The sequence below is a fragment of the Silurus aristotelis genome (genome assembly GCF_946808225.1).
Source record: "Silurus aristotelis genome assembly, chromosome: 3".
Lineage (NCBI taxonomy): Eukaryota > Metazoa > Chordata > Actinopteri > Siluriformes > Siluridae > Silurus > Silurus aristotelis.
Genome location: NC_139576.1, coordinates 37,616,211 through 37,626,767, shown reverse-complemented (window position 1 = coordinate 37,626,767; position 10,557 = coordinate 37,616,211). Strand labels below are relative to the sequence as shown.

Below are 10,557 nucleotides of genomic sequence, written 5' to 3'. Positions count from 1 at the left end.
CCACCTCCCTCCATCCCTCCATCCCTCCATCGCTTATATCAATCCATCCCTCCATCGCTCTTATCCCTCCATCCCTCCTTCACCCTTATCCCTCCATCCCTCCTTCACCCTTATCCCCCATCCCTCCATCGCACGACATCATATGATGCTGTAAAAGGCTGTAGGCTATTTGACCACATGCAAATCACATGTGCATCTGCTTACGCATGTATAAGAAATAATACAGTCTGTATTTAACTTATACCTTATAAATCATACGTTTCTATCAGGAGTTTATTTTATTGATTGATATTATTATTTAGAAGAAAAGCAGTGAGATTTTGATGAGTCTGATTATTTTATGATCAGACACTATAAAGTGGTTTGCTTTGAGTTCAACAGGTCACATGACAAAAATTCTACATCTTTATTATTAGATCTTCGTTTTCTCTTTCAGTCTAAACTACAAGAGCAGCACAATAAAAAAGGTTTTCAACTCGAACTATTCGAGAAAGTATTTTTGAAATAATGGACATTTTTTCAGTAGCAGAGTCTCGTGTGGAGAGAAAACCCTGAGTGAGACTCTTCATTTTGATCTCTGCTGAAGTCTGGAAGTTCATCAGAAAGCTGAACACACTCACAGGAGAACGCTAACATGATGTCACGTGACCTCCGACCGTCTATTTGAATAAGTAAAGCAGTGTAATAATCGTCAGTTTTAGCCCCGCCCACAACCGTGCCAGCCAATGGGACAGCTAGCATTCTGTCGTTCCTCTGAATTGGTTATTTGTTTTATTTATACAAAAAGTATATATTTTTTTTTTAAATGAAAAAAATAAAAATAAAAGTGAGTGTAAAGTGTAAATGTTGTCTGCTGGTTAGGGGACTGCTTGATTACTTTCTTTACCATGATGTAGATGAAGCCGATGAGGATGGTGGTGATGATGGAGATAACTAGCAAATGGTGGTTCATTCAGTTATGAGTAAAAGTTGAAAAATCGTCCACGGACAGAGGTGAAGGAACAGCTGCAGGTTCATCTGTTGGAGTCCTGAGCTCAAGATACCACGTCATTTCTTCTCTGACTGCAGGTATTTGGAGTGTAATCAGGGTGGTATTGGGGTGTAATCAGTAACTCATTAAATTAACTCATTTACTTTCTGTAATTATTTAGCAATATGGCCGCCTTGCATTTGAACCTGAAAGGTTCTGAAAGCACACCACTAGGGAAGGGATCATGTTGACCCATTTGATCGCTAAACATTGTTCCTTGGTTCTGCTGTAAAGATTGTGAGATAGTGATCATGGTAGCAGTCTACAATGGACTCTTTCTCCTCTCTGTGTATGGTGTTTGATGTTGGTGTGACCTTCAGCCGGTCTGTCAAGCAAGTCAAAACTTCTATCGTTCAGTGGGACGCGGTGCCGTGGGCTTGTTCCTCTCACTGCCACGTGTTCCGAGTTTAGTAAATAAATCCGGTTTATGGTCGAGTGGAATCTGAACGCGTCGAGCGAGTGACATCAGCGACTGAACCGCGATCTGAATGCGGCTCTTGGTCGGAAAAAAGCATGAGGTGATGATGAGACGTGTGTGTGTGTGTGTGTGTGTGTGTGTGAAGATGTAAAGACTCTACTTGTGTGTAGTGGGTTTCTTCAGCGCCCCAGGCTGCAGGACTTCATGTTAGGTTTATCTGACTGTAGAAGACTGTAGAAAGGACATTCCTCATAATCACACACTCCGGGGTTCATGATATTTCTCACGCTCTGGTGTTTTTTTTTTGATGAGAAGGAGGTTCACTCTTGAGTCTGGTTCCTCTCAAGGTTTCTTCCTCATGTCATCTTTACAGTTGTAAAAATGCTGTAAATAAGAATCCTTTAGAATTTCAAATCAAATGAATTTTTGTTTTTTTTGTTTTAACAAACACATACGCTTTTTTATTTCCAGCACAAACATTGATGTTGTTGATGATGATGATGATGATGATTATTAGATTTTGCAATAAAAAAGATGACTATGAGGCAGTAGGCAGATGTAGACGAGTTAAACAGCTCATTAGGCTGCAGTTTAGTCTCTGCTTCTGTGTTAAAATATTCTTATCATAAATCTTTAATATTTTATATAATGTATCTCTGTATTTGATGGAGTTATAAATATTAGATGAATCTCTTTAGTGCATTATTAGATTTATAGTGAAGGACAGCTGGAGGTCTGAGTGAGAGTTAGAGGTACTTGCAGTGTCAGGGTGAGACCACACGGTGGCACTACAAATCAGGTTACCGTCTGATATCAATTCACTGCCAAGGCCTTCAAACTTTATTTCTGTTTATCATTTATTTGATTAATAAAAAGGATTATTTACACACACTGCTCATAAGTGTATATTACAGCTCATTACTGCTCATTATTGCTCATACATGTATCTTAGTGCTCAATACAAATCATAACTGCTTATTACTACTCTGTACTGTATATTATAGCTCATAACTGCTTATTACTACTCTGTACTGCTCATAACTGATCAATACTGTATATTACTCCTTAATTCTGTAGTGTGTATTATTAAACCACACAGGTAATGACAGGTTATTAACTCTTCATGACTCTGCAGATCCACAGACTCCTCAGTACAGAGAAACCGTTCTCTTCATTTTCTCCTTTGTATGAGAATGTGGAGAATATTTTTGTCTGTTCGGTTTTATATTACTTTTTTTTCTCCTTCTGGACTGAGTTTTTCCCTAAAATAGCGAACATTACACCTGTAACATCTGTCCAAAATCTGAAGATGTAGATTCAGGATTTCATAAACCGCTTGGGGAAACGTCATTATTGAGAACCCTAAAGTCATCTAAGGTTCTCCAAAAGCTCTTCACCCAAATTCATCTTTAATTTCACACCCGTGGGGATTAATAGTATGTTCTAGTTCCCTGTGATGATTAATATTTGGTGAACAGGGTTTTGGTGAATTGTGGTGAACAGGATTGTGGTGAACAGGATTGTGGTGAACAGGATTGTGGTGAACAGGATTGTGGTGAACAGGTATCCTGTGTTACTTCACCTCGCCTTTTGTCCACTCCTGGTTTTGTCCCATATCCAGTTGTACACTTTGGTACAGCAGTAAGTGGCCCAGGTAATGCACGGGGGTCGTGTAAGTGCCCTTAATGACACAGATTTTAATTGCGGCAGTGTGGATTGTTCCCGTTGTGCTCCATCCCCACACAATACACTGGGTTCTGGCAAAGTGCACTTAATACCAGTTCCAATGGAATTGCTATTGTATTAGCGAAATGACGTATTGATGAAATGTTCATGCAGAGTCGTGGAGTGTCTGTATTCTTTGAAGTTAGTGACAATAGTTCATTTGTGCTCGCTAATAGCATTTCAAAGGAGCGATGCAGATGAAGGTGATGCGGAATTTACACGACAAACCGTTTTTCCGTTGTCATGCTAAAGCGAGAAGTGCATTATCTGTTTTTTCGCTAATGGCTCTTGTTTATGGATTTACGGTGCCTAATGTGTTGGACGAGGAGAAACGCGTGTCTCTTGCTGCAACCGTGAGCACTTTGTCTTCATTTGGGATTAAAAACAGGAGAGATATAAAACAATGGCTTCGTATCGCACTCGCTGAAGCTCCTACAGCCTGATCTTTCCAGCATACGGCTGATTGTAATGCTAAGTGTGAGGGCAACATCGAGACAGAGGCTACGAGAAGCAAAACGTATTCTGTGTGCAGAAGATGCCGTAACGATCTGTTGGTTAACCTTTCAGAAATCCGCTAGCTGAAGCGTTAGCTGCTAATACAAGCTGCATGATAGACAACAATTAGCTTTAGATGTTTCTCTCATGAGGCGACTGTTCCATAATCTGAAACTTTGAAGGAAGCTTACGTCCGTATGTATTTATACATGGTTTTAATACATACAATATGATTGTAGATTATAATTAATAATTATAGTTTGTTGTATGTAGCGTAGCTGCTCAGCTCAGCGTCTTTGGAGATTTAGCTTGATGTCCACGCTCTTATTCACTTCCAGGTCAATTCCTGGTTCTCTGTTCTATCTACTGATAATGGACATTTATCGAATCTGAAGTTTTCCCAAAACATTAGAGTTTTTTTGTAACTTTTTTGGCTTTTTAAACCTTTTTCTATCCAATTAGTCAAATCTCCATCAAGCAGTGAGTCAGGGAGCGTGAGCGCTAACACACTCAGAGGAGAAAACGCGATCTGCCCTCTCCCTCATACTTCATTCCCGAACAGACAATCCAGAAGAGCTCCAGAATTCAGATGGTACTGTTGCACTTTTGAACATTTTGAAGCTGGAGATCTGGTGAATGATTTTCTGTTGACACTGTGATCAGTAAAATTCAGATCATATTGCTACAGTTTACTGATTGGATTCATTTTTTTTGCCCTGAAAACAGGTTTATTATACAGAATCATATAAAGTAGGAAAGAAAGCGATCTTACAGATTTCCTGCTCAATCAATGAAAAGGATGTGAAAAGAGCAGTTTTGCATTAATTTATTCCATTTTATGATTTTATTCTACACTTTAACTCATATAGTTTTATTTTTTCAGCCGGTGGTTAAATGCGTCTCGCTGAGTGTGGGAGTGTGTCTGCTCATGAATTTGACAAATACAATCAGAAAGTTTGTTGGATGTTAGAGTTCTGTAGAGGGCAGCATTATACTCCGAGAGACAATCCGATAGATATGAAGTGTGTGTGTGTGTGTGTGTGTGTGTGTGTGTGTGTGTGTGTGTGTGTGTGTGTACAGAATAACACAGAAATTGTTCACTTTAGAGCTCAGCTGTAATGTAACACACCAGATTGGCTTGGAGTTGATACATTTTCTAGAACAGCAGTACAGAAACATGTTTATATGAATATTTATATTAATAATAAAAACTTCTGCAGTTTTCCTGTAAGGAGAAGTTTAATTCAGTTTTCCAAAATACTACAGGAACTGTTTTTATTCTCCCCCAGTGGAAAGATCTGAGTCTCCAAACAGCATGTTTTTATTGTTTTAACGGAAACATCAACTCCTTTCAAGATCTATTTAGAGACCATGTCTATTACCCATAATGCACTGTGAGCTAGCGATAAACTACTTTATAGTATGCTAGATTAGTTCCGGGTCATTTATTTTAAATCACACACACACACACACACACACACACACACACACACACACACACACACACACACAGTCTTATAATTTACTGTCATTATTAATTATTTATAAACCTGGAGATTCACTTCATTATTTAATGATCTGATCTTTAGAGCCGTTTTTTTTATGCTCTATGATTTTTTTCATTAACTAATAGAATGTTTTCATCACCGTACAACACGCAGTGAGATCTTCTGAACAGAAATGGATTAAAAGTTAAAAAGATAAAGTATAGATATAGAATAGTGCAGTAAATAAAAATTAATGATATAATAAAATGAAATATTTATTATTTGTGTGTGTGTGTGTGTGTGTGTGTGTGTGTGTGTGTGTGTGTGTGTGTGTGTGTGTGTGTGTGTGCATATATATTATATACAGTATATAGACACAAGTTTGTGGACACCTGACCATCAGATTGGTAGGACACCTGCTTTTTAAACATCTCATTCCACGTTTTCTCCAGTTGCTATTATAATAACCTCCACTCTTCTGGAAAGATGTTCTACTAGATTTGTGGAGATTCGTTCAGCTGGAAGGGTGTTAGTAAACCCAGATACTGATGTAGGTGAGATGAGGAGGCCTGGGGTGCAGTCAGAATTCACATTTATCCCAATAGGGTTGGAGCTCTTTAGCAGGAGATCTTTCCCACTTTGCATGGGTTGGAAGATCTCGGACGTCTTTGGATGCTGCATGAAATTTTCCCGTCACTTGAATATGTTCGACACAATTGTGTATCTCTGACTAACAGTTTGGGGAAGAACCTCATACGGCTGCAGAAGTCAGGCGTCCCAATACTTTTGTCCATAAAAGAACGTTTATGGAGGCGTGTTGTGCTGTAGTAGGATTAGAAGCATGAAATGTCGTCTAAATGGATTTCACTATATTAGGAGACGTGCTCTAATTGAAAAATACCCACCCTCATGGTGGTAACAGTAACCCCGCTTCCTGTAATGGTACGACCCGAGTGTTTCATTTCACGGTAACGAGGGGCTGAAAAATCAGATAACGACATAATGAAGTGAATCTCCAGGATTATAAACAATTAATAATGACAGTAAATGATGTGTGTGTGTGTGTGTGTGTGTGTGTGTGTGTGTGTGTTCTAGAAAAATGACCTGGAATTGATCTAGCATATCTATAATCCAGATAATCACTATTTTAGGGTGAATTCTGGGCATTTTAAAGTATCTGATGTTCCAGTAAGAACAATAAAAACATTCTGTTCAGGGGACTCTGATCTCTCCGGAGAAGGAAAAACAGAGTAAGACAGGTTTTTCTTTCGGGGGAAAATCGCAGTAATATTAGCTGAGTTGTGCACGCGCGCTCCTGTAGCGGCTACAGTATGTGATTAGCGTATTAGCATAATGCTAAGCAGAGTGGAGGTGTGATAAGTTACAGAGTTACGCCTCGGGCCCTGAAATCAGCGTAAGTGCATTTTTAAGGCAATTCAGAAGCTCACTGCTTGAGGACCAGTGCATAGAATGTAGTGTGTGTGTGTGTGTGTGTGTGTGTGTGTGTGTGGCCATTGGGAAACAATGTGAAGATGCGGTTTAAAAAACATAACACTAAGCCATATAAGAGGTCCATGGCAAGCACGCACACACACACACACACACACACACACACACACACACACACACACACACACACACACACACACACACACACACACACAAAGGAGGAAATATGCGTATGAGAAGATGGAAATAGAAGAAGAAGTAGACAGAAACGAGGCCTAAATGATTTCTAGGATGCAATTTAATTTCCCAGCAGCGGGCGATTAAATTTTTTTTCAGGAGATGCGTTTTTATTTTACGTACGTATGTAAAAATGCAAACACGCGTGGACAATGGTGAAGAGGAGAAAGCTTGGCTTATCTGAACGGCTTTCCGCACAGTTGCTCCATTTGAAATGCATTTAATTGCAAATAAAGAGGAAAAAAAACTAGAAGGATGATGGAAAGAGAGAGAGAGAGAGAGAGAGAGAGAGAGAGAGAGAGAGAGAATGAAAGATATTCATATTTGAAGATGACAATAAGACCATCAGAGAACAAGCTCAGAATCTCTTTCTCTCTCTTTCTGTGTAAATCTGTAACTCTGAGTGTTTACTGCACATTAATGATGGAGTGTAAACAGAGTGGATTAATGAAGCTGCTTTCTCCATCCTGAGCTCGTTACACACTCCGTCCTGCTCTGGTCTTGTCTCAGAAGCGTAGGACTTTAGGTACGCTCCTGGGATCCTCTTGTAGCATCTGCAGTATTTTCTACCAACTTCGATCACTTTCACCACCACCTCCATCACTCTCACCTGCACCTCCACCACCACCTCCATCACTCTCACCTGCACCTCCACCACCACCTCCACCACTCTCACCTGCACCTCCACCACCACCTCCATCACTCTCACCTGCACCTCCACCACCACCTCCACCACTCTCACCTGCACCTCCACCACCATCTCCATCACTCCCACCTGCACCTCCACCACCATCTCCATCACTCTCACCTGCACCTCCACCACCACCTCCATCACTCTCACCTGCACCTCCACCACCACCTCCACCACTCTCACCTGCACCTCCACCACCATCTCCATCACTCCCACCTGCACCTCCACCACCATCTCCATCACTCTCACCTGCACCTCCACCACCACCTCCACCATTCTCACCTGCACCTCCACCACCACCTCCATCACTCCCACCTGCACCTCCACCACCACCTCCATCACTCTCACCTGCACCTCCACCACCACCTCCACCACTCTCACCTGCACCTCCACCACCATCTCCATCACTCCCACCTGCACCTCCACCACCATCTCCATCACTCTCACCTGCACCTCCACCACCACCTCCACCATTCTCACCTGCACCTCCACCACCACCTCCATCACTCTCACTGCACCTCCACCACCACCTCCATCACTCTCACCTGCACCTCCACCACCATCTCCATCACTCCCACCTGCACCTCCACCACCATCTCCATCACTCTCACCTGCACCTCCACCACCACCTCCACCACTCTCACCTGCACCTCCACCACCACCTCCATCACTCCCACCTGCACCTCCACCACCACCTCCATCACTCCCACCTGCACCTCCACCACCACCTCCACCACTCTCACCTATATATATATATACAGTGAGGAAAATAAGTATTTGAACACGCTGCTATTTTGCAAGTTCTCCCACTTAGAAATCATGGAGGGGTCTGAAATTGTCATCGTAGGTGCATGTCCACTGTGAGAGACATAATCTAAAAAAAAATCCAGAAATCACAATATATGATTTTTAAACTATTTATTTGTATGATACAGCTGCAAATAAGTATTTGAACACCTGAGAAAGTCAATGTTAATATTTGGTACAGGAGCCTTTGTTTGCAATTACAGAGGTCAAACGTTTCCTGTAGTTTTTCACCAGGTTTGCACACACTGCAGGAGGGATTTTGGCCCACTCCTCCACACAGATCTTCTCTAGATCAGTCAGGTTTCTGGCCTGTCGCTGAGAAACACGGAGTTTGAGCTCCCTCCAAAGATTCTCTATTGGGTTTAGGTCTGGAGACTGGCTAGGCCACGCCAGAACCTTGATATGCTTCTTACAGAGCCACTCCTTGGTTATCCTGGCTGTGTGCTTCGGGTCATTGTCATGTTGGAAGACCCAGCCTCGACCCATCTTCAATGCTCTAACTGCGGAAAGGAGGTTGTTCCCCAAAATCTCATAATACATGGCCCCGGTCATCCTCTCCTTAATACAGTGCAGTCGCCCTGTTCCATGTGCAGAAAAACACCCCCAAAGCATGATGCTACCACCCCCATGCTTCACAGTAGGGATGGTGCTCTTGGGATGGTACTCATCATTCTTCTTCCTCCAAACCCGTTTAGTGGAATTATGACCCAAAAGTTCTATTTTGGTCTCATCTGACCACATGACTTTCTCCCATGACTCCTCTGGATCATCCAAATGGTCATTGGCAAACTTAAGACGTGCCTGGACATGTGCTGGTTTAAGCAGGGGAACCTTCCGTGCCATGCATGATTTCAAACCATGACGTCTTAGTGTATTACCAACAGTCACCTTGGAAACGGTGGTCCCAGCTCTTTTCAGGTCATTGACCAGCTCCTCCCGTGTAGTTCTGGGCTGATTTCTCACCTTCCTTAGGATCATTGAGACCCCACGAGGTGAGATCTTGCATGGAGCCCCAATCCGAGGGAGATTGACAGTCATGTTTAGCTTCTTCCATTTTCTAATGATTGCTCCAACAGTGGACCTTTTTTCACCAAGCTGTTTGGCAATTTCTCCGTAGCCCTTTCCAGCCTTGTGAAGGTGTACAATTTTGTCTCTAGTGTCTTTGGACAGCTCTTTGGTCTTGGCCATGTTAGTAGTTGGATTCTTACTGATTGTATGGGGTGGACAGGTGTCTTTATGCAGCTAACGACCTCAAACAGGTGCATCTAATTTAGGATAATAAATGTTGTGGAGGTGGACATTTTAAAGGCAGACTAACAGGTCTTTGAGGGTCAGAATTCTAGCTGATAGACAGGTGTTCAAATACTTATTTGCAGCTGTATCATACAAATTAATAGTTTAAAAATCATATATTGTGATTTCTGGATTTTTTTTTTTAGATTATGTCTCTCACAGTGGACATAGCAGGGTGTTCAAATACTTATTTTCCTCACTGTATATAGTGTGTGTGTGTGTGTGTGTGTGTGTGTGTGTGTGTGTGTGTGTGTGTGTGTATAGTGTAAATACAGAAATGTATAAGGTGTGTGAAAATAGTGTGTGTTTGCAGGGGAGTGTGTTGAGATGCGTGCAAGCACACGCACACACGAACATGCACACACACACACACACACACACACACACACACACACACACACACACACACACACACACACACACACAGAGTGTTTTATCAGAAGGCTTAAAGGTACGCTGTGGCATTTGAACAGAATTCTCCAGAAACACGGCCTGGCGTTAAATTAAGAGTGTGGCAGAGTGCAGCAGAAAAAGGAGGAATAAAAATAAAAATAAATATAAATGTAGAGTTATTTTATGCAGAAAAGGAATAAAATCACGTGCTAATCTGCGGCTTTATCAGGTTTTGTGTGTGTAGATAAGAGGCGGAAGTTTCTCGGCACCGCGCCGCGCCTCGGGCCCGAATTTAACGGATTCCCTTTTCCGACATGTGTTCTCAGCAGATAAGTAAACAGTGTGTGTCGGGATAGAGGGAGTGAACAGAGGGACGGAGGGAGGGAGGGATGGAGGGAACACTTGATAGAAAGGAAAAAAGAAAACATTTGCAATTTAATGACATCACGGCTCGCGGCTTTAGAGGGAAGGAGTGCGGCGAGGAATGAAACGGAGCAGCATCACTGCCTCCCTCTTTCTTTCTCCATCTCTC

At 42.0% G+C, this 10,557-nt stretch overlaps 1 long non-coding RNA gene across 1 annotated transcript in view; it reads left to right on the top strand.

Moving 5' to 3' along the window:
- The first annotated feature begins 851 nt into the window (after window positions 1–851).
- Window positions 852–10,557, top strand: part of LOC310723919 — a 29,104-nt gene continuing 19,398 nt past the window's right edge. The window contains exon 1 of the long non-coding RNA XR_014532866.1: window positions 852–1,068. This is a non-coding gene — a long non-coding RNA (uncharacterized lncRNA). The remainder of the gene's footprint in view (window positions 1,069–10,557) is intronic.